Raw genomic sequence first — 24,398 nt, 5'->3', positions numbered from 1 at the left:
CTTGATTAGAGGGGTTATATTTGCTACTTTCCAGTCTGATGGAACCTTTCCAGAATCTTGTGAATTTTGAAAAGTTAACACCAACGCACCTACTACCTCATTAGCCACCTCTTTTAAGACCCTAGGATGAAGCCGATCAGGACCAGCAGACTTGTCAGCCCACAGCTCCATCAGTTTGGTCAGTACCGCTTCCATGGTGATTGTAATTTCACCAAGTTCCTCTCTTCCTTCCACCTTGTTACTGGAATATTTTTTTGTATCCTCGATAGTGAAGACAGAAGCAAAATATTTGTTCATTTCATTGTCACTTCCTTATTATCTACTATTAACTCCCCATTCTCTCTCTGGAGGACCAACACTCGCTTTACTTGCTCTTTTCCTTTTTAAATACCTATAGAAACTCTTGCTATCTTTACATTTCTAGCTAGCATCCTCTCGTATTCTAAATTCTTTCTCCTGATTAACCTTTTAGTCATTCTTTGCCGTTCTTCATATTCTGACCAATCATCTGACCTGCCACTCATCTTTGCGCAGTTATTTGTCTTTTCCTTAAGTTTGATGCTTTCCTTAATTTCTTTAGTTAACACAGATGGTGTGTCCTCCGCTTAGAATTTTTCTTTATAGTAGGATATACTTATCCTGAGTATTTTGAAATATCCCCTTGAATGTCTGCCACTGCTTCTCTATTGATCAATCTCCTATCCTAGTAACCCAGTTCACTTCAGCTAGCTCAGCTTTCATGCCCAAATAGGTCAGTGTTGGGACTACTACTGTTTTTGTAATTTACATTAATGATTTGGACTTGGGAACAAGTAATGTCACAATTTGCAGATGATAGCAAACTGGGGGTATAACTAATACTGAGGAAGAATGCAGCAAAATGCAAGAAGGCATTAGAAACCTTTCAGGCTGGGCACTTAAGTAGGAAATGAACTTTAACATAGATAAATATGAGATACAGTTTTGTAGGAAAAATGGAAACATCACTTACACCTTTAGAAAATAAGAAATGGAATAGATAGACTTCATAAAGTGGTAACAGCAAAGAAAGAGGCCATTAAGCCCGTTGTGTCCATGCTGGCTTTCTAAGAGCTACTCGACTAGTCCCACTCCCCTGCTTTTACCCTGTAACCCTACAAATTTGCTCTCTTTGGAAACTATCAAATTCCCTTTTGAAAGCCACAGTTGAATCTGCCACCACCACACTCAGCCAATGCATTATAGATCCTAACCACTTCACCAGTTTGTTTTTTTATTCATTCATAGAATGTGGGTGGTGGTCCCATGCTTCTTCTGCCTTTGTTCTTCTAGGTGGTAGAGGTTGCGGGTTTGGAAGGTGCTGCCGAAGGAGGTTCGGTGAGTTGCTGCACCTCGTTGTAGATGGTATCCATTGGCGCATAGTGGCAGCAATGATGAGAACAAAGGGATCGAAATACAAGTGAACAATCTTTTTGAAACAGCACCACAGTCAGCAAAACGGTTAAAATGCTAATAAAGCACTGAGATTTAGTTCTAGCTAACAGGAAACAGAATAGGCATAGATGGGTCATTTTCTGGTTGGCAAGATGTAACAAGTGGTATGCCACAGAGTTCAGTGCTGGTGCCTCAACTTTTTACAATTTATATAAATTACTTGGATGAAGGGACCGAAGGTATGATATGGTTGCTAAATTTGCTGATGACACAAAGATAGGTAGGAAAGTAATTTGTGAAGAGGACATAAGGAGACTACAAAGGGATGTAGAGAGGTTAAGATCTGACAAATTGAGTATAATGTGGGAAAATGTGAAATTGTCCATTTTGGCAGGAAGAATGGAAGAAAAAAAGCATATTCTCTAAATGGTGAGAAATTGCAGAGCTCTGAGATGCAGAGGGATCTGGGTGTCCTAGTGCATGAATCGCAAAAAGTTAGTATGCAAGTACAGCAAGTAATTAGGAAAGCTAATAGAATGTTATCATTTATTGTGAGGGTTATGCTTCAGCTATACTGGACATTGGTGAGACCACATCTGGAGTTCTGTGTACAGTATTGGTCTCCTTATTTAAGGAAGGATGTAAGTGCATTGGAAGCAGTTCAGAGGTTTACTAGACTAATACCTGGAATAGGCAGGTTGTCTTATGAGGAAAGATTGGACACGCTAGGCTTGTATCCACTGGAGTTTAGAAGAGTAAGAGGCGACTTGATTGAAACATACAAGATCCTGAGCGGTCTTGACAGGGTGGATGTGGAAAGGATGCTTCCCCTTGTGGGAGAATCTAGAACTGTTTAAAAATAAGGGGTTGCCCATTTAAGACAGAGATGAGGAGAAATTATTTCTCAGAGTCATTTGTCTTTGCACCTCTCCCTCTAAAGGCAGTGGAAGCAGAATCTTTGAATATTTTTAAGGCAGAGGTAGATAGATTCTTGATGGGGTGAAATGTTATCGGGGTAGGCGGGAATGTGGAGTTGAGGTTACAATCAGATCAGCCATGATCTTCTTGAATGGCGGAGCAGGCTCAAGGGGCCGTGTGGCCGACTCCTAATATTTTTTAATTATTCGTTTGTGGGATGCGGGTATCGCTGGCTTGGCCAGCGTTTATTGCCCATCCCCAATTGCCCTTGAACTGAGTGATTTACAGACCATTTCAGAGGGCATTTTAAGAGTCAGCCACATTACCCTGGGTCTGGAGTCACATATAGGTCAGACCAGGTAAGGACATTAGTGAATTTGTATGTTCTTATATCGCCTATCATTTTTTTAAGGGGCCCAGATTGCTCCTGACCACTTTTTTGTAATAGTTGTAAAAAAAAAATTGATATTCCTTTATTTTCCTACTCCTTTTTCTGTAATTTACTATTTGATTTGTCACCAGTGGCTGCTCTTTGGAAAGATGCAATTTGCCAGGGTCTATGCTTTTATTTTTAAATTTTTGTATGCTTTTTCTTTGTTTTAAGTTGTCTCAATATTCTAGTCATCCATGACATTTTTTTTTGGCAAGTGGAACTTTTGCCTCTTTGGGATATAAACAGGTTCCATATCATAATGAACACCTCCTATTGATCTTCTGTCATTTTACCCATTAACTGACTTGCCCATTTTATCGTGGACACCCTCTGTCTCTCATTGCATTGAATTCATTCTTGGCTAAATCTAGAATCTTAGCTGTTTTGCTTTTGCCCCTTTCACACCAAGTTGAACTTGATCATATTATGATTGCTAAATTTTATATGTTATTGCATCAAGCTTACATAAACCGCTACAAGTATTGGAGGCAAAAAGCAGCATCTCCTTTCCCCGCTCCCCAAATTTCCACTTTTATTCTCTGCAAAATGTTCACCAGATACTGTCTACTTTTGAACACTTTTTTAAGCTACACAAGTTATGGTTGAGCAGGAAGCTGAGTCAGCAGTTATTAGCACCTATTCAGACAATCACTTACAGTTGATAGTTAACTGCCATTGATAGGCAGTTTGTGTTAAGTGCTGACTAACTTGTAGTTTCTTTTACATTTTTTAAAGTTCTAAGTTGAATTCAAAAAGTTAAACTAAATTTCAGTTGAACACTACTACCCATAGGGAGCAGTGGCATAGTAGTATTGTCACTGGACTAGTAACCCAGAGACGCAGGGTGTTGTTTTGGGGACATAGATTTGAATCCCACCATGGCAGAAGGTGGAATTTGAATTCAGTTAATAAATATGGAATTAAAAGCTCGTCTAATGATAGCCATGAAACGATTGTTGTAAAAACCCATCTGGTTCACTAATGCCCTTTAGGGAAGGAAATCTGCTGTCCTTACCTGGTCTGGCCTACATGTGACACAGACCCACAGCAATGTGGCTGACTCTTAATGCCCTCTGAGATGGTCTAGCAAGCCACTCAGTTGTATCAAACAGCTAAAAAGTCAATAAGGAATGAAACCGGACGGACTTCCTGGCATCGACCTAGGCACCAGAAACGACAATGGCAAACCCAGCCCCGTCAACCCTGCAAAGTTCTCCTTACTGGGGGCTTGCGCCAAAGTTGGGAGAGCTGTTCCACAGACTGATGTAGTCATACTCATGGAATCATATCTTACAGATAATGTCCCAGAGACCGTCATCACCTTCCCCGGGTATGAATTGTCCCATTGGCAGGACAGACCCAGCAGAGGTGGTGGCACAGTGGTATATAGTTGGGAGGAAGTAGCCTTGGGCGTCCTCAACATGGATTCCACACCCCATGAAGTCTTATGGCATCAGGTCAAACATGGACAAGGAAACCTCCTGCTGATTATCACCCACAGCCCTCCCTCAGCTGATGAATCAGTACTTCTCCATGTTGAACAGCACTTGGAGGAAGCACTGAAGGTGGCAAGGGTGCAGAATGTACTCTGGGTGGGGGAACTTCAATGTCCATCACCAAGAGTGGCTCGGTAGCACCATTACTGATCGAGCTGGCCGAGTCCTAAAGGACATAGATGGACTATGTATGTGGCAGGTGATGAGGAAACCAACAAGAGGGAAAAACATGCTTGACCACGTCCTCGCCAATCTGCCTGCCACAGATGCATCTGTCCGTCTTCACATTTTTTATTTAGAGATACAGACCTCCATCATGTTGTGTTGCATTGCCACCGTGCTAAATAGGATAGACTTCGAACAGATCTAGCAATGCAAAACTGGGCATCTATGAGGTGCTGTGGACCATCAACAGCAGCAGAATTGTACTCAACCGCAATCTGTAACCTCATGGCCCGGCATATCCCCCACTGTATCATTACAGTCTAGCCGGGGGATCAACCCTGGTTCAATGAAGAGAGCACAAGGGCATGCCAGGAGCAGCATCTCAAAATGAAGTGTCACTGGTGAAGCTACAGCACAGGACTACTTGCATGCCGAACAGCATAAGCAGCATGGAGTGGACAGGGCTAAGCAATCCCACAACCAACGGATCAGATTTAAGCTCTGCAGTCCTGCCACATCCAGTCGTGAATGGTGGTGGACAATTAAACAACTAACTGGAGGGGGATGCTCCACAAATATCCCCATCCTCAATGATGGGGGAGTCCAGCACATCAGTGCGAAAGAAAAGGCTGAAGCATTTGCAACGATCTTCAGCCAGAAGTGCTGAGGGGATGATCTATCTTGGCCTCCTCCTGAAGTCCCCAGCACCACAGATGCCAGTCCAGCTAATTCGATTCATTGCACGTGATATCAAGAAACGACTGCAAGCACTGGATACTGCCAAGGCTATGGGCAGTGACAACATTCCGACAATGGTACTGAAGACCTGTGCTCCAGTATTTGCCGCACTCCTAGCCAAGCTGTTCAGGCTTGGGCTGATAAATGGCAAGTAACATTCGTGCCACACAAGTGCCAGGCAATGACCATCACCAACAAGAGAGAATCTAGTCATTGCCCCTTGACATTCATTGGCATTACAATCGCTGAATCCCCCACTATCAACACCCTGGGGGTTACCATTGACCAGAAACTGAACTGGAGTAGCCATATAAATACCGTGGCTACAAAAGCAGGTCAGAGGGTAGGAATCCTGTGGCGAGTAACTCACCTCCTGACTCCCCAAAGCCTGTCCACCATCTACAAGGCACAAGTCAGGAGTGTGATGGAATACTCTCCACTTGCCTGGATGGATGCAGCTCCAACAACACTCAAGAAGCTGGGCACCAGCCAAGACAAAGCAGCCTGCTTGATTGGCACCCCATCCACACACATTCACTGCCACCACCACTGACGCACGGTGGCAGCAGTGTGTACCATGTACAAGATGCACTACAGCAACGCACCAAGGCTGCTTAGACAGCACCTTCCAAATCCACGACCTCTACCACCTAGAAGGACAAGGGCAGCAGTTGCGTGGGAACACCACCACCACCTGCAAGTTACCCTCCAAACCATACACCATCCTGAGTTGGAACTATATCGCCGTTCCTTTACTGTCGCTGGGTCAAAATCCTGGAACTGCTGTCAGATAATGAGTGTGTAAGGAGTAAAACAAAAATTAAAAATGATTCACTTCAGCTTTCAGCTCATTAAAATGGAACAGGAAAATATATTACCAAAGTCACAAATAAGTTCTAAATATCTTCCTCACAGATGGAATAACTGGTCTCTCCTGTTGCAACTGCCCAATGTTTTACATTTACAAGAAACTTAATTTAAAAAGCCAAGTCATTTACTTATCATTCCATGACTTAATGGCATCTTCACCCAAAAGCCCAACATTCTCTTCCCTACTTCAATACCTCACCTATTCTTTCCCACAATCTTATGAATAGTTAAATGTGTGCCAAAGTTGAGGTTAAGACATATTTAGATGGCATGCAAATCTTATTAGGAAGAATTTATTAAAATAAGCCTAGGCTCAGCTTTCCACTTCCAAGATCAACACCCAAGAAGTTAACATTAATTAGACTTCACTTTCCCCAGTGATCAGTGAGCCTTATACTTGCCGTCTTCACCTACTTTCAATATTTAGGGTAACAAAGTGCACCAAACTCCAAGTTCCACATGGTAGGTAACTGCAAGTACAACAGAATACATATTTAATATGCTGTAACCTAAGAAAGTACATTAAGTCTGAGATCAAAGTGTCTTTGTATATCTCTATTAAAAAACCCTAGGTCTATTTGCAGGCAAATTTACTTTTCAAAATTGTTAACAGGTAACCAGCAGATAGAGGGCTCATTTTGCAGTCACTTCATTCTGGAAAATAGTTTCTACAGCAACATGATCCACATTAAAACTACATGTACATGGTATTTTCAAGTTGCAGAACAGCAATTTTTTCTGGGGCCATTAACCTTTGCCAATGACTGGGGAAGTCTGTGGATGTCAAAAACAGAAAATCTCCTTTACTTGCCTATTGAGCAGATGCAGTGCTTCAAATGTTCAGCCCATTGTCAGCCCAAAACAGCAAACTGCCTCAGATTATGTTGCGAAAGGCAGGGGCTGAAATCAATTTTGCTGGTGGTTCATACTGTCTTGTTTATGTTACCAGTTTGTTGTCGATAGCAACTAAACCGTATAATTTGAGTTATTGTCAGGGCTACCAGTTTACAGTTGTCACAAAAAAAGGGCATTTAAAAAAATTTGTTCTTGGGATGTGGGTGTCGCTGGCCAGGCCAGCATTTATTGCCCATCCCTAATTGCCCTTGAGAAGGTGGCAGTGCGCTGCCAACTGAGTGGCTTGCTAGGCCATTTCAGAGGGCATGTAAGGGTCTGGAGTCACATGTAGGTCAGACCAGGTAAGGAGAGCAGATTTCCTTCCCGAAAGGACATTAGTGAACCAGATGGGTTTTTACAACAATCGACAATGGTTTCATGACCATCATTAGACTAGCTTTTTTTTTTTACATTCCAGATTTTATTAATTGAATTCAAATTCCACCTTCTGCTGTGGTGGGATTTGAACCCATGTCCTCAGAGCAATACCCTGGGTCTCTGGGTTACTAGTTCAGTGACAATACCACTACGCCACCGCCTCCCCATTATAGAATCTGGTCCAATACACCAGTAAGAATGCCAGAATCTCAAGTATTAAAGATGCAATTTGATTCAGTCACTGGGAAAACTGGAGATTAATTAAGGAAAGCCAGTGCTAATTTGTTAATGGCAAACCGTGGTTAACTAACAAGTCTTTGTGATGAGATAACAGAGAGGGTTGATGAGAATAAAGTGGTTTATGTCTTATATATGGTCTTCCAAAAGGTGTTTGATAAAGTGCCATAGAATAAGTTTGCCAGCAAAGTTCAAGCCTATGGGATAAAAGGGACAGTGGCAGCATGCAAATAGTAGTGCCTGAACAGCTGTTTTTCAGACTGGAGGAAGGTATTCAGTGGGGTTCTCCAGGGCTCAGTACCAGGACCACTCCTTTTCTTGATATATATTAATTACCCAGACTTGGATGTCCAGGACACTATTTCAAAATTTGCAGATGACACAAAACTTGGAAGTATTCTGAACTGTGAGGAAGATAGTGATAGACTTCAGGACTTAGATAGGCTGGTGGAATAGGCAGATGAAATTTAATGCTGAGAAGTGTGAACAGATGCATTTTGGAAGGAAGAATGAGGCAAGGCAATATTAAATAAAAGGCACAATTATAAAGAGGGTGCATGAACAGAGAGAGGCCTTGGGTTATATGTGCACAAATTGTTGAAAGTGACACAGCTGAGAAAGTGATTAAAAAGGCATGCGCCTCATAAACAGAGGCATAGAGTACAAAAGCAAGGAAGTTATAATGAACCTTTATAAAATACTAGATTCAGCCTCACGAGAGAATTATGTTCAATTCTGAGACCGGACTTTAGAAAGGATGTGAAGACTTTAGAGAGGGTGCAAAGATGATTCACAGGAATGGTTCCAGGGATGAGGGACTTCAGTTATGCGAATAGATGGGAGAAGCTGGGGCTGCTCTCCTATTACTAATCAAATTTGCATAGGTAGTCTGGAGGATAAATAGGGATAGTTTCTTAGAACAATATAATCTGGAACCAAGCAGGAAGCGGGCTATTTTAGACCTGATAATGTGTAATGAGAGAGGATTAATAAATGAACTCATGGTAAAGGATCACCTAGGCAAGAGTGATCATAACATGATGAATTTCATATTCAGTTTGAGGGTGAGGGTCTGAAACTAGTGTCTTAAACAAAGGCAATTAAAAATATATGAAGACCGAGTTGGTTAAAGTGGGCTGGGAAAACAAGTGAAAATGTAAGACAGTAGAGAAGCAATGGCTGACATTTAAGGAGATATAATCATAACTTTCAACAAAGATATATTCCATTGACAAAAACAAGACGCTACAAGAAGGATGCACCATTCTTGATTAAGGAAATTAAGGATGGTATCAAATTGAAAGCAATGGCATAAAATGCAGCAAGGATTAGTGGTAGACCAGAAGAATGGGAAACTTTTGGAAACAAGCAGAATATGACCCCAAAAAAAAGAGAAATTAGAATATGGGAGTAAACTAGCAAGAAATACAAAGACAGTAAAAGTTTCTACAAATATATATTTGAAAAAGAGTAGCTAAAGTAAGTGCTGGTCCCTTAGAGGATGAGACTGGGCAATTAATACTGGGAAACAAGGAAATGGCAGAGACTTTGAACAAGTATTTTGTATCTGTCTTCATAGTAGAAGATACTAGAAGCATCACAAGAATAATAGAAAATCAAGAAACAAAAAGGAGCAGGAACCTAAAACAATTGCTAGAAAAAGAGTACTAGGAAAACTAATGGGACTAAAGGCTGACAGGTCCCCTGCAGCCTAGGGTCTTAAAAGAAGTGACTGCAGACATAGTGGATGCATTAGTGGTAATCTTCCAAAATTCCCTAGATTCTGGAACGGTCCCAACGAATTGGAAAATTGCAAATGTAACAGCCCTATTCAAGAAAGGAGAGAGACAGGAAACTGTAGGCCAGTAGCCCAACATCTGTCATAGGGAAAATGCTAGAATCCATTATTAAGGAAGTAGTAACAGGACATTTAGAAAATCATAATTCAATCGGGCAGTCAACATGGTATTATGAAAGGGAAATCCTGTTTGACAAATTTATTAGAGTTCTTTGAGGATGTAACAAGCAGGGTGGATAAAGGGGAACCAGTGGATGTCGTGTATTTGGATTTCCAAAGGGTATTTGCTAAGGTGCCACATGAAAAGTTACTATACAAGATAAGAGTTCATGGTGTTGGGGTAATCTATTCGCATGGATAGAGGATTGGCTAACTAATAGGAAACAGAGTGTCGGGATAAATTGGGCATTTTCAGGTTGACAAACTAATATGTGGAGTGCCACATGGATCAGTGCTAGAGTCTCAACTATTTAAGATCTATGTTAAAGACTTGGATGAAGGAACTGAGTGTATTGTTGCCAAATCTGCCGACGTTACAAGGATAGGTAGGAAAGCAAGTTATGAGGAGGGCACAAAGTGTCTGCAAAGAGATATAGATTAAGTGAGTGGGCAAAAATTTGGCAGATGGAGTATAATATGGGAAAATGTGAGGTTGTTCCCTGGTGGCAAGAATAGAAAAGCAGAATATTACTTACATGGCTGCAGAATGCTGCGTTACAGAAGGATCTGGGTGTAATTGTACATGAATCACAAAGTTAGCATGCAGGTACAGCAAGTAATTAGAAAGGGAAATGGAATGTTGCCTTTATTGTAAGGGGAATGGAATATAAACGTAGGCAAGTCTTGCTGCAACTGTACAGGGCATTGGTGAGACCACATCTAGAGTACTATGTATAGTTTTGGTCTCTTTTCTTAAGGAGGGATACACTTGCATTGGAAGCAGTTCAGGGAATGGTCACTAGGATGATTCTTAGGATGACGGGATTGACTTATGAGGAAAGGTTAAGCCTATACTCATTGGAGTTTAGAAGAACGAGAGGTGAACTTATTGAAACATAAAAGATTCTGAGGGGGCTTGATAGCTTCAGTGCTGAGACGCTTCCCCTCATGAGGGAATCTAAAACTAGGGGGCACAGTTTCAAAATGAAGAGTCTCCCTTTTAAGACAGAGATGAGGAAGAATATCTTCCCCCAGAGGATCGTTAGTCTTTGGGATTCTCTTCCCCAGTGAGCAGAGGAGGCTGGATTAGACAATTGTGATCTACAGTGGAGTCCAGGGTTATGGAGGGCAGGCAGGAAAGTGGCGTTAAGGCCACAATCACACATCAGCCATGATCTTATTGAATGGCGGAGCAGGCTCAAGGGGCTGAATGGCCTACTCGGGTTCCTATTTCTTATGATCTTATAAGAGGAGAGAATGTTGAGAGAAAGTTTGATAGCAATGTTCAAAAATAATGAGGGGTCTAGACAGGGGAAACTGCTCCCATTGGCAGAAGGGTCGAGAACCAGAGGACACCTATTTAAGGCGACTATCGAAAGAACCAAAGGCGATATGAGAATTTTTTTTAAAAACACAGCAAGTGCCTACAATATGCAATACACTGCCTTAAAGGATGGTGAATGAAGATTCAATGATGGCATTCAAAAGGGAATCAGATCAGCACCTGAAGGGAACAATTTGCAGGGGAATGGGACTAGCTAAATTGGCCTCCTTCTGTGCTGTAAACATTCTATGATTCTATTAAACCAATGAATCTGGTTATCTGTCTGCTTAAGTCATTTCACTTCAAAAAAACTTAATTGCATAAAGCAGAAGACAGATCAATATGAAAGGAACTATATAGAAATGCAAGTATAAAGCATTTTTCTGAAATTACTTTTTAAAGATAAGGTGCTGTTCCAATGGAGTTCAATGGAAGCTCGAGGAACAGCACATCTTTCAGCTAGACACTTTATAACCTTCCAACCTCAACATCAAGCTCAACAATGTTAGATCATAAGCCTGGCTTCCATTTTTTGGGGGGCAGCAGGTGCTGCTAATGATACTGATGCTGCCACCTACAGGTCCTCTAGAACCAGCTTCTGTTTCTTAACTTGTTCATTCACTTTCGCCTTGCATCATCATCCATTTTGTCATTTAATCACACTCTTGACTTCTACCATTTCACAGACCTTCCATTTTGTTCCTTCCTCCCCTCCAACCCCCTTTCCCTATCTTTGTATTTGCTTAAAAACTGTTAAATCTGTAGCTTTTTCCAGTTCTAACAAAAAGGTCACTGACTTGAAAGGTTGGTCTTTCCCTCTCCACAGATGCTGTCTGACCTGCTGGGTATTTCAAGCATTTTCTGATTTTACCTCTGACATAAATCAGTTATGCAGTCTCCGACAGGTTGGGGAGAGACCTAGCATGAAGAATTAAGGAGCATGCTCCAACCCAGTAGATAAAGGTTAAACCTGCTTTGGCATTGGCAAATGATGCATTACTTTTTGATCTGTACCGCCATGTGTTGAATAAATAATTTCCTTGGCATTGGCAAAGGCCTCCTGGAAGGTAATCGGAAAATGCATGAATATACGCTTCCTTTGACATTGGGCATCCTTTCTAAGTCATTGAAAAAAGTCATATAGACTTAATTGCTGTTTTGAAGACATTATAAACCCTTTAGAATACAAACTATCACAAGAATCTGATGAAGGGTCACTGACTTGAAACGTTAACTCAGTATTTTGCTTTGATAAAAGAATCTGATTTTTATAATTTTTTTCACCATTGCAAATTGATAACCTGGCACAGAAAATGTATTTTCTACATTCTAACATGTAGAGTTTTGTTTAAACTGTGATTTAATTTAAAGCTTGAGATTATACACTGAGTCATTAAACAAACTAATAGATTCAACAACAGAACAGCGATTGTGGGAGTGTGACTGGTGTTGTGGACCAGAGAATGTATTCAAACACATGCTCACTGCACTGTGCTCCCACACAGAAAGCTTCTTTGCATAGGCTTTTCACAAACTGTCTCTAAACATACACCCACTTGTAGGCACATGTCAGTTTATTCATTAGCAGATCACTTTTATCATGTGGAACTTTCAGTTAATTTCAAACCTTGAACCTCCATTTCTCATTCGGTCTCATTTCCGAAAGAGAGGCTGTTATACCAGAATAAAACAACAATCTTTTTTTAAATCCTCACAGCAACAAGAAGTCAAAAACAATTTAGTCGGTAAACGGCAGGAAGTGATGTTCACACAAACTACGTGCCTTGTGACCAGAATGCATTGCTCACAGGTGGCACTGCTTTGTCCTTTTACCCAAGCCTGCCCGTCTGGCTATTCTTGCTCCACCCAAACTGTATCAGTGGAGCCCTAGTCCTCCTCTCCAAATCACACCTTTTGTATCTCCCTTATTCCTTTAGCAACTTCTTTGTGCACAGACTCTCCTTTAAGATCTTCATTCTTTAACCATTCTCCAAGCCCATTCTGAGTTTCTCCAAGTTATGACCCCCTCAGCTGTTGCATTGAGTGATACCTTAACCTTGGTGATCTGATTTTTAAAATTTTTATCCTTGTTTCCAAACCCCTCCATGGCCTTGCCCCTCCTTATCTTTGTAATCTACTCCAACATCGCAACCCTCCAAGATATCTGTGCTTCTCTCATTCTGGCCTCTTGTGCATCCCTGATTTTAATCGCTCCACCATTGGTGGCTGTGCCTTCATTTGCCTAGGCCCCAAAGTCTGGAATAACCTCCCTACGCTTCTCTGCCTCCACCTTGCTTTCCTTCTTTGAGACACTACTTAAAACCTACCTCTTTGATCAAGGTTTTGGTCATTTGACCTCATATCTCCTTTTTGAGCTCTCTGTCGCACTTAGTTTAAAATGCTCCTGTAAAGTGCCTTTAACGTAATAACTATAAGTTGCTGTTGTTGGAGGCGGTACTTAAAGTACAGAAGTTAAATGGTAATGCTACACCTATAAACAGCATTGGCTAGGCTGCAGTTTGGGGTGATTTACTTAATGATATCAAGATCATGGACAGGGTGCTGAAGAGATTCACAAAAATAGATACCAGGAATGAGAGGTTTTAGAAATGGCCTCTTGCAGTTGAACAAAAGAAAGTTGAGCATTGATAGAGATGCTCAAAATATGAGGAAGTATGAGGAAAATAAGAAAAAACATTTCCACTGGTCGTTGACTTTACAATTCGAGGGTATAAGTTTCAGATAGTTGCTGAAAAAAGGGAAAGATCAGCAGAAAAATTTAATTGTGTTGTAGGGATATGAAATATCCTCTTGTTTTTGAAAGGAAAGTGGATAAATACTTGGACAAGAAAAAATTAGGAGGTGTAGGGGGAAAAAATTAACTCCACAACAGGAGGGTTGAGGAGCATGCAGGGAAATGGGACTAAATGGATAGCTTTCAGAGAGCTGGCACCAGGGCTGTAAAATTCAATCTCTCTATGCATGTACATTTTCCAGCGGGAGTCACTGGAAATGAATTATGAACAAAAACACTTTATTCCTTCCTCCCCCACTAACCAAAGCAGAGAGGTAGAGGTCGTTGTAGCTGTTATTATTGCCCTAATTCTGATCCGCTATCTTCACATTGATGCAGGACTGGACTTTGCTGTTCCATATGGTTCAGTAACACACTGAGCTGTTGGGGGCAGTTCTGAAATGAATTCATCAAACCAAATAATTGATGCTTACATTGATAAACTTTGTCTTAGAGTCCTTACAAAATATTCATATATTTCACTAAAGAGTTTGGGGTATTTGTAGCTTTCTGTGACTCTTGTCTCCTAGGTGTTATGGACACAGAGATACATAGATTTCTTTTCAGAGACCAAACAGCTCCCTAGATTGGAGTGGTTATTATTGATAATTTGCGTACACTGATCAGTGGCATCTTGTGTCAGTTGCGGCTCAATTGGTAGCATTCTCTCCTCTGAATCAGAAGATTGTGGGTTCATTGTGGGAAACTGGGCCTGTATTCTCTAGAGTTTCGAAGAATGAGAGATGATCTCATCGAAACTTACAGAATTCTTACAGGGTGTGAGAGGGTGGCTGTAGATAGGATATTTCCCCTAGCTGGTGAGTCTAGAACCAGGGGATGTAGTCTCAGAATAAGGGGTAGGCCATTTAAGACTGAGATGAGGAGTGTGGTGAATCTTTGAAATTCTCTACCCCAGAGGGCTGTGGAAGCTCAATCATTGAGCATGTTCAAGACATAAATCCATCGATATCTGGATACTGTTGATATCAACAGATATGGGGATAGCACGGGAAAGTGGCGTTGAGGTAGATGATCAGCCATGATCTAATTGAATGGCAGTGCAGGCTTGATGAGCTGAATGGCCTATTCCTCCTATGTTCCTACTCCAGGACATCAGCGCAAAAACCTTGGCTGACATTCCAGTGTGGTACTGAGGGAGTGCTGCACTGCCGGATACGCCAACTTTTGGATGAGACATTGAACCAAGGCCCTGTCTGCCGTCTGAGATGGATGTGAAAGATCCTATGGCACTGTTCTGCAGAAGAGCAGGGGAGTTATCTCCAGTGTCCTAGCCAATATTTATTCCTCAATCAGCATCATTTAAACAGATTGTCTGATCCTTATCACATTGCAGTTTGTGGAAGTTTGCTGTGTGCAAATTGGCTGTTACGTTTCCTGTGTTAAAACAGTGATTGACTTCAAAAGTTTTTAATTAGCTGTAAATTGTTTTGAGTTGTCTGGTGGTTTGAAACGTGCTAAATAAAACTCTTTTCTTTATTATTGTCGTAGCCATCATCATCGTCGTGTTCATCCACTGCAGGATGTAGCCCTCCTCGTGCCTTTTGCATTTATCGCTATTCCTTGCTGTTCTCGTCAATGTGGTTCCTGGGTATGATGTGTCATCCTGGTCTCCCCCTTTTTTTCCCCCTGTTCTTGGCTGCCACTCCATTCGCCTTTTTGTCCACCTGTAATAATTTCTTCAAGCAACATGCCCCGTAAAGCCTGACCCGGGTATGAAATTAAAACCCGACCTGGGCCTGAGTCCTTGAATTTTTTTGTCATGCCCAACCCAACCTGAAAATATCAAACATATTATTGAAACATAAAGTCATTGATTAAGAAGAAAACAATACAAAACTGTACAGTCCAGCCTTACCCGACCCGAACCCAACGACTATGTGTATCAGGTTCGGGTCGGGTAGCCAGGCTTTAATGCCCAGCCCATCTCCATTTGGCTTCTTTTATCATCTTGGCTCCGGGTTTTTGGTGTATTTCATTATAGCTGATTTTGTGTAACATTTGCCTTTCCATTTCTCTCTGAGCTTGCTTTCTTTTACATATGCTTAAATATGATCTGCAATGGGAGAAATACTACGCTCTAAACTGGACCCACTTTGACATCTAGCCATCACTCGAATAGGTTTTATTCGAGGTATAATTCAAAGGCAATAAACTGGACTGATTTTTTTTTTTCTCCTGCCAAGTGTGTTTCAGTCTCTGGGGCATTGCTGTTGGGATGGGGAGGGTGGGGGAGGATCAGCACTCCAGTACAGTAATACTGATTTTCAGCATTGTAAATTGAATCCTGCATTCAAATGTTGAGGTGCACTTCAGGCAACTGAATCAATACATGTCAGCTATAATGTTCTTGGGGCAACAGCCCAAAAGGTCTAATTTTATTGTATGTTATTTTAAAGGATCCATAGAAGTGAGGAGTAACAGCCAGTAAAAATAGACTCTACACTTATCAGAACAAACATGAGCAAAAATAGCTTCTCAAACAAGATAGACTAATGAGCTATAAAAAGAGGTGCAATCAGAAAGAAACAATGCAGTACTTTCCGATTTGCAGACATTACTAGTTTCTCTGATTCAAATTCCACTAAGAATCTCGCTAAATTCAGTTAAAGGCCTCTGTGCTTTGTCTGAACATGGTGAAGGAAACTTCTTTGTAATATCACCTCACAAAGATCACAAAGTCCAGGATAAAAAAACATAAAATCCTTTGAAGCCTGTCTGTAATATTCAACCTTCACCACTGTTTTGAATGTCCAATTATCTATTATCTCTATTGCAATGTTTGGCAGATTATTTTAGATATTAATTGTACATTGCGTCAAGTTGTTCCTTCTGGTAATTTTTTTTGTATTTTGTATTTTTCCGCAGTTTGCATTTATGATTTCTAGTCAGATTACCTTGCCTTATTTTAAAGCAATATTCAGTGTTATTTTAAGCCATTTAATATTTTTATACAATTCAGTGGGATCTTCCTTAACCATCTTGTTTTCTAGTCTGTAGCCTTTCAATATTTACCATGGGTCATTCTTCTTACACTTTGCATAATTCCTGTTCCTTTTGCCTTCAGTGCTTATAAATTTCCCTTTGTAGCTTAGCAACCAGAACTGTTGACTGCAATCTAAGTGCACTTTTAAAGAAGCAGTAAATCAAACCTAATTCATTACTAAAACGTGGGACAGGGATGAAAAACCAACCTCATGGTAAATGCAACCATCCCAAAGGTCAAAGGTGGGGGCAATTTTATGATTGTCCCACAGACAGAAATGGGAAGAGACCATGTGAGATGTGAAAATAGAGGTGTGTCCCTTGCCAAATTTGTTTTGACTATCTCTTGCCATAGACTTAATTTGACTGAGGTGGGAACATTTTTATAAATGATATTGGAAGAAACCTGCTACCTTGTTGATCTGGATCTTGCTCTCCAATTTCTTCCTTGAATTAAAAAAAAAACTTGCTATCAAAATCTTATTAACTACCTCTGGTGGCGAGTGAGAACTTGCTGTAAAGTACAAAAGTGTTTTGCTTTGTAGTGGTTCCTGGCCAATATTCTCCTCATGGCTGATTATGGCCTTTAGTTTGCCACTGAAGACACAGAGCAGATCCTTGGTACTTAATTTTTCATCCATCTAAAAGAAAACAATTGAGTCGCTTTGACTCAAATCAAATAACTGGGGCTGTAGAGAGGGCTTTAAACTAAATAGTTGGGCGGGGAGGGTTCAGGTGAAGGGAAATTTAGGAAGTTAACAAGAAAGGACAAGGCAATAGTGCCGGGTAATGATATGGGTAATGATAAAGTGGATTCAGCTTGGGTGGAGATAAGAAATAACAAGGGAAAGAAGTCACAAGTGGGAATAGTTTATAGGTCCCTTAACAGTAGCTACACTGTAGGTTAGTGTATAAATCAAGAAATTGGGGCTTTGAAAAAAGATACTGCAGTAATTGTGGGTGATTTTAATCTTCAAACAGATTGGACAAATCAAATTGGTCAAGCTAGCCTTGAGGATGAGTTCATGGAGTGTATTTGGGACAGTTTTTTAGCACAGTACGTTGAGGAACTAACTGGGTAACAAGCTATTTTAGACTTGGGTATGAGACAGGATTAATTAGTATCATAGTAAGTGGTCCTCTCAGGAAGAGTGCTCATAACATAGAATTTCACATTCCGTTTGAAGGTGAGAAATTTGGGTTTGTAGCTAGTGTCTTAAACTTAAATAAAGGCAATTATAAAGATACGAAGAGAGAGTTAGCTAAAGTGGACTGGTAAAAATAGGTTAAAAGGTAAGACAGTGTAAGCAGTGGCAGACATTTAAGGAGATATTTCATAACTCTCAATAAAGATATATTCCATTGAGAAAGAAAGACTCTACGAGAAGGATGAATCATCCGTGGCTAACTAAAGAAGTTAAGGATGGTATCAAATTGAAAGAAAAGGTATACAATTCTACAAAGATTAGTGGTTGGCCAGAAGATTGGGAACATTTAGAAACCAGCAAAGGATGGCTAAAATAATAGAGGGAGAAATGAATATGAGAGTAAACTAGTAAGAAATATAAAAACAGACAATAAGAGCTTTTACAAGTATATAAAAAGGAAGAGAGTAGCTAAAATAAGTGTTGGTCTCTTGGTGGATGAGACTCGGGAATTGATAATGGGAAACGAGGAAATGGCAGAGACTTTGAACAAATACCTTGTATCTGTTTTCACAGTAGAAGATACTAAAAGCATTCTAAGAATAATAGAAAATCAAGAGGCAAAAGGGAGGAACTTAAAACAATTGCTAACTAATGGGATTAAAGGCTGACAAGCCCCTTGGACCTGGTGGCCTGCATCCTTGGGTCCTAAAAGAAGTGGCTGCAGGCATAGTGGATGCATTGGTTGTAATCTTCCAAAACTCCCTAGATTCTGGAATGGTCCCAATGTATTGGAAAATTGCAAATGTAACACCCCTATTCAAGAAAAGAGAGAGACAGAAAACAGGAAACTGTAGGCCAGTTAGCCCAACATCTGTCATGGGGAAAATGCTAGAATCCATTATTAAGGAAGTAGTAACAGGACATTTAGAAAATCATAATGCAATCGGGCAGTCAACATGGTTTTATGAAAGGGAAATCCTGTTTGACAAATTTATTAGAGTTCTTTGAGGATGTAACAAGCAGGGTGGATAAAGGGGAACCAGTAGATGTAGTGTATTTGGATTTCCAAAGGGTATTTGCTAAGGTGCCACATGAAAAATTACTACAAAATGTTATGACTGAACGCTCCAGTCAAAGCCCCCAATCAAAATATAGGATTCTGATTGTGGTGGGAGAAACGCACTGTTAATTCAATCCTGTCCCTCCACAGATTGTCTAACATATCATCTTAAACTTTCCAAATTAAAGAAAGACTCAGCCAAATTGTACCATCTATTAACCCCGAAAGAGGCTAACCAAACCAGGTGTCTTTAAATCAACAAATTAACTGTTTAATTAGAAAAACTAAATTCTTAAAACACTACGAAGATATAAACAACATTTAAAATAGAAAAATTAGAGTCTTTGCAAATTTATGCTTATGCCAGAGGTAAAAAATTCCAAGGTTGCTTGAAGTCCTCACAGCCGTCCGATGGGGAGAAAATAGGTTCTTCAACAGTAGAACAGTCCGTAGTCTAATTCCAGCAGTAAGTGATGCTTTCCTTCTCCAGCAATGACCGCAGTAGATCAACAACTCGCAACCACGTTCAATAGAATTAATCTGGCTTTAGAATTTTTGAGGGATGAAAGATTGTTAGTCTAACTTACCTTCCTTCAGTTTAAATTATCAGAGATCTCGGTTTTGGCTTGACTTTTTAGAATTTTGAGAGAGAATAATAAATAAACAGAGTAAATTCTCTTCCTTCAGTTTAAATGGGCTGAGAGCACCTCTTTCCGGTTCTAACACACAGCTGTCCGTGTCTGTCCTCTTAGAACAGTCTGCTTACACTATAAGGCAGTTCAAAATTAATTTGTAACAAATGTATCTCTCAATGCTCAGTCCGAGTGGCTGTATCCAAGGTAACGAGAATGTACCCTTTGAATCACAGTCTCCGAATGGTTGCATCCCGGGGCAACGAAAATGCATTCTTTGACTCAGCTTCTGGAGCCTGTTGCCTTAAAGCAGTACGGCTCCTTTTCCTAGCCTTAAAGGCACACCGCATTCTTCCCGAAAAAAGAAACTACAGGATCATAACAACAAAATAAGAGTTCACGGTGTTGGGGTAATCTGTTTGCATGGATGGAGGATTGGCTAACTAATAGGAAACTGAGAGTCGGGGTAAATTGGGCATTTTCAGGTTGACAAACTAATAAGTGGAGTGCCGCATAGGTTAGTAATGGAGCCCCAACTATTTAAGATCTATATTAATGACTTGGATGAAGGGACCAAGTGTATTGTCAAATCTGCAGATGTTACAAGGATAGGTAGGAAAGCAAGTTGTGAGGAGGACACAAAGTGTCTGCAAAGAGATATAGATAGATTAAATGAGTGGGCAAAAATTTGGCAGATGGAGTATATGTGGGAAAATGTGAGGTTGTCCACTTTGGTGGGAAGAATAGATAAGCAGAATATTACTTGCATGAAGAGAGGCTGCAGAATGCTGCGTTACAGAAGGATCTGGGTGTCCTTGTACATGAATCACAGAAAGTGAGCATGCAGGTACAGCAAGTAATTAGGAAGGTAAATGGAATGTTGGCCTTTATTGTAAGGGGAATGGAATATAAACATAGGCAAGTCTTGCTGCAACTGTACAGGGCATTGGTGAGACCACATCTAGAGTACAGTGTACATTTTTGGTCCCTTTACTTATGGAGGGATATACTTGCATTGGAAGCAGTTCAGAGAATGATCACTAGGTTGAAGGGTTTGTCTTATGAGGAAAGGTTGAGTAGGTTAGGCCAATACTCACTGGAGTTTAGGAGAATGAGAGGTGATCTTATTGAAACATATAAGATTCTGAGGGGGCTTGACAGGTTCGATGTTGAGAGGGCGTTTTCCTTTGGAATCTAAAACTAGGGGGCACAGTTTCAAAATGCAGGGTCTCCCTTTTAAGACAGAGTTGAGGAGGAATTTCTTCTGTCAGAGGGTGGTTAATCTTCGGAATTTTCTAACCAAAAGAGCAGTGGAGGCTGTGTCATTGAATATGTTCGAGGCTGAGTTGGTCAGATTTTTGATCTGCAAGGAAGTCTAGGGTTATGGAGGGCAGGCAGGAATGGTGGAGCAGGCTCGAGGGGCCAAATGACCTACTCTGGTTCCAATTTATTATGTTGTTGTAATTTAAAGTGTGAAAATTTCCACGCAAATAGACGTTTCCTACAATATGGGGGGCGCACACCATGTCATGTTTTGGGAGAAACCCTGGAATCAACTGTCTGTTGCCTCAAGGCAACAGTACATTGGATTGGAACATGTAAGGGGGAAGAAGAAAGCAAATAACTTTTTTCCATCCTATTTTTAAAAGTTATGAAGGAGTGGATTTTGATTCATATGGTCCTATCAGAGAATGGTCTTGGAATTTCAATGTTTGAACTTGCAGCCCGGAACCTATTTAAAAGTCATTCTGCCAGGAGCTTCCAGGAGACTGTCTCCTGTCAACATCAACTGTGTACTTTTTCATAGGTATTTTCATTATCAATATCCACTGTGATTTGAGTATAAAGGGGAAAGATTAGACCTATTTTTTGGCCCCCTTAATTCCACTCCTAGAATGTTCATATTTGCATGTGATAACTGCCCTTTCAAGAAGAAAGTCCACCAAGGTGTCCATTTCCTATTTGATGGACTTTTGCTGGATAGTGGGTGAGAACAGAATTAGATTTGGCTGTGATGTTATTTGTAGCTGAACAAGCACTCCAGCTTTGCACAAAGAATTGTCACTTGGGTGAGGTCCCAAAAGTTTGTTGAAGCACTGTGGAACTTCACCCAGCACAGATCAGCACTTGAAAAGCAAAGGAGAAGGTTGGAGGAAAAATGCCTTTTGATGTTGCAACAACTTAAGTCTTCAGCCTAGTTTGGCCAATGGCCTTTGTAGGAATTCCTGTGCTGAATGTTGCAGTAAGTAGAGTCTAGTGGACTGCATTAGTCCTGGAGTTCCGAGTAAACCTGAGAAATGGCAGCTGATGCTATTGCTGATTTCACAGACATTGCTGTTCAGAGGTTAAAATGACTTGCAGTACCATGACTGGATGCATTAAGATACGTGTGATACATTTCAAAAACTCAGTACAATGTGTGCGCAGAAGTTGATCTAAGCTTGTGTATAAATTTTCTGTTTCACAGAAGTGGAAAGACTGATGAAAGATGCTTCTGTTTTCATAGCTTGTGTTCTGAGCTGCATGTGTTATTTAAGCTTGACATTATTTCAGCTGTACTCTGCTAATAACTAACTAGATATCTCTAACATAATTTCAGAGCACTGACATCAAAGCTGGTGCATACCTCCATTGGAACAAATACATGCCGTGGTGGAGAGCTATGGAATCGGTAAGCACTGCTGTGAATTTTTTTTCTTTTATGTCCATCCCTTGGTCCCCCCAGTTTTTGCACAGATTGTACATGGAGTGGAATTGGTTAGAGGCATTGAAAAGTTTTTAAATTGTTAAAAAAAAAGTGCCATGCTGCATCATGTCTAAAATTCCAGTAAACCCTTGAAACATTGAAAGTTGTTATTGACCTAGGCATTTATTGACATTTATCCCGCAAATTCCTACATGAAAGAATTTGGTGGTTCTCCAATTTTTCTCTTTGGAGTGGCCTTGATAATGGCAAGCTTTTCATCTAATTGTACTAATATGAGCATTTCCCTTCAGCTTCTGTGTTTTGCACCACTTTCTGTAAATTGATATTTGAAGTGTTAACCTGTGAGACTTCCATCGAAGGCTGAGCTCCCAGCCACTTGATGTTGACAGATGCTGAAAAATCCAGTAGTTGAAATTGTCTTTGTGAATTGCGCATACGTGGTCATTATGGGTGCACATAAATGGAGGGAAGCCCAAGGTGAGCAGTACAATGGGGTCATAAATTTAAGGTAAGGGGCAGGAGGTTTAGAGGGGATTTGAGGAAATATCTTTTCACCCAGAGGGTGGTTGGAATCTGGAACGCACTGCCTGAAGAGGTGGTAAAGGCCGGAACCCTTACAACATTTAAGAAGTATTTAGATGAGCACTTGAAATGCCATAGCATACAAGGCTGCGGGCCAAGTGCTGGAAAATGGGATTAGAATAGTTAGGTGCTTGATGGTCGGCACGGACATGATGGGCCGAAGGCCCTGTTTCTATGCTGCATAACATTATGACTCATTGACAAATAATGGAGACTACTTTGGAATGAGGAGTGCACTGATAATTCTATGACTATTGGGAGGAACCACTGGCTGTCAGTTGGAACTGTAGAGCCTCACATATGGCACACCTGGTAGACTGTTTCTTTTCAAATCTTTTGTTAATAAAGAAAAATATTTGAAAAGAAACAATATAAAGAGAAGCATGTATAGGAGACTCTTCTGCTTCACTGAATTGTTGACAAGTGTTTTCTGTCTTGCTGCTCCCCACAGCCTGGTTTCCTATGGCAGTACAGGTAGGCTTATTCTGTACAAATTGGCAATGAGTTTTTGTTGCAATATTATGTGGAAAAATAATGTAGACAGATGTTTTTTTTTATTAGACCGATGAAACCTATGTGCTGATTGATCATAGTATATTTATGCTCTATGCAAGGTCTAAAGTGGAATAGATAAACATATAAAAAATATAAATATAAGCATCTGGTTGTTCAGAATAAGATTTTTTTTTTTGTTTGAATTCAAGCTTGAAGATCAATTATCTGTAACATGTTTTCCTTCACTGCCATTGGAGTCACTAGGTATCACATTGTGTTCTGTACATTATATTTTCTGTGTGTCTCTTTTCTTTGCTCAATTTGTAAAGGAATATTCAAGGGTAATGCTCAGTAATCTAATCGTAGAGTTGCTATAATACAGCTACATATTCAAATTATTTAAAACATTTTGCTAAAATAAACATCAAGTTCACTTCATTGACCATGTACAGTATACCAAATAGATATGCTGATTTTCAGGTAATTTTGGCTACTGTGGATATCTGAAGTGTGATGTCTTGCTGCTTGGCTAAAGATATGTAGCCTGCTTGCTTGTATGCATTGTCTGTCTCAACCAATGAGCAAAACAATTAACTAAGGCAGATATTACTTTTTCATACCTTGAATATATTTTTCTCTTTTCTCATCAGTGTACTTCACTCCCCATTTCTCCATTTCTTCTGAAGGTATTGGCTCCACTGATGCCACTAACTTTCCACAACATTTGTCCATGAAGCTATTGCTTTCGGTCCCTCCTCCAAACTCGGTTCCCTAGTTAATGCCTCCATCCCTCTTCCTAGCAACAGTCTGAGATTAAGCCAGTCTGTTTGCAACCTTAGTGTCATATTTGACCCCAAGATGAGCTTCTGAACTTATATTCGTGCCATCACTAAGATCGCCTACTTCCACCTCCATAACATTGCCAACTTCAGCCCTGCCCCAGCTCATCTGCTGAAACCCTCATTTCATGCCTTTGTTACCTCTAGACTTGACTATTCCAACGCATTCCAGGCTGGTCTCCGACATTCTACTGTCTCTAAACTTGAGGTCATCCAAAACTCTGTTGCCTGTGTCTTAACTCGCTGCAAGTCCCGTTCCACCATCACATCAGTGCTCGCTGACCTACATTGACTTCTGGTCAAGCAACATCTTGA

The 24,398-nt window shown here is 40.5% G+C and overlaps 1 protein-coding gene across 2 annotated transcripts in view; it reads left to right on the top strand.

Annotated features, from left to right (window-relative positions):
* ankrd11 (ankyrin repeat domain 11) overlaps positions 1–24,398 on the top strand; it is a 356,528-nt gene that overhangs the window by 30,404 nt on the left and 301,726 nt on the right. For both annotated transcript variants that reach the window (XM_068049259.1, XM_068049257.1), the window contains exon 2: positions 22,060–22,131. The gene's annotated coding sequence lies outside the window, so the exon portion shown is untranslated. The remainder of the gene's footprint in view (positions 1–22,059; positions 22,132–24,398) is intronic.

Source organism: Heterodontus francisci, chromosome 17 (genome assembly GCF_036365525.1).
Source record: "Heterodontus francisci isolate sHetFra1 chromosome 17, sHetFra1.hap1, whole genome shotgun sequence".
NCBI lineage: Eukaryota > Metazoa > Chordata > Chondrichthyes > Heterodontiformes > Heterodontidae > Heterodontus > Heterodontus francisci.
The sequence above is the reverse complement of the archived record's forward strand: the minus strand, read 5'-3'. Positions and strand labels throughout refer to the sequence as shown.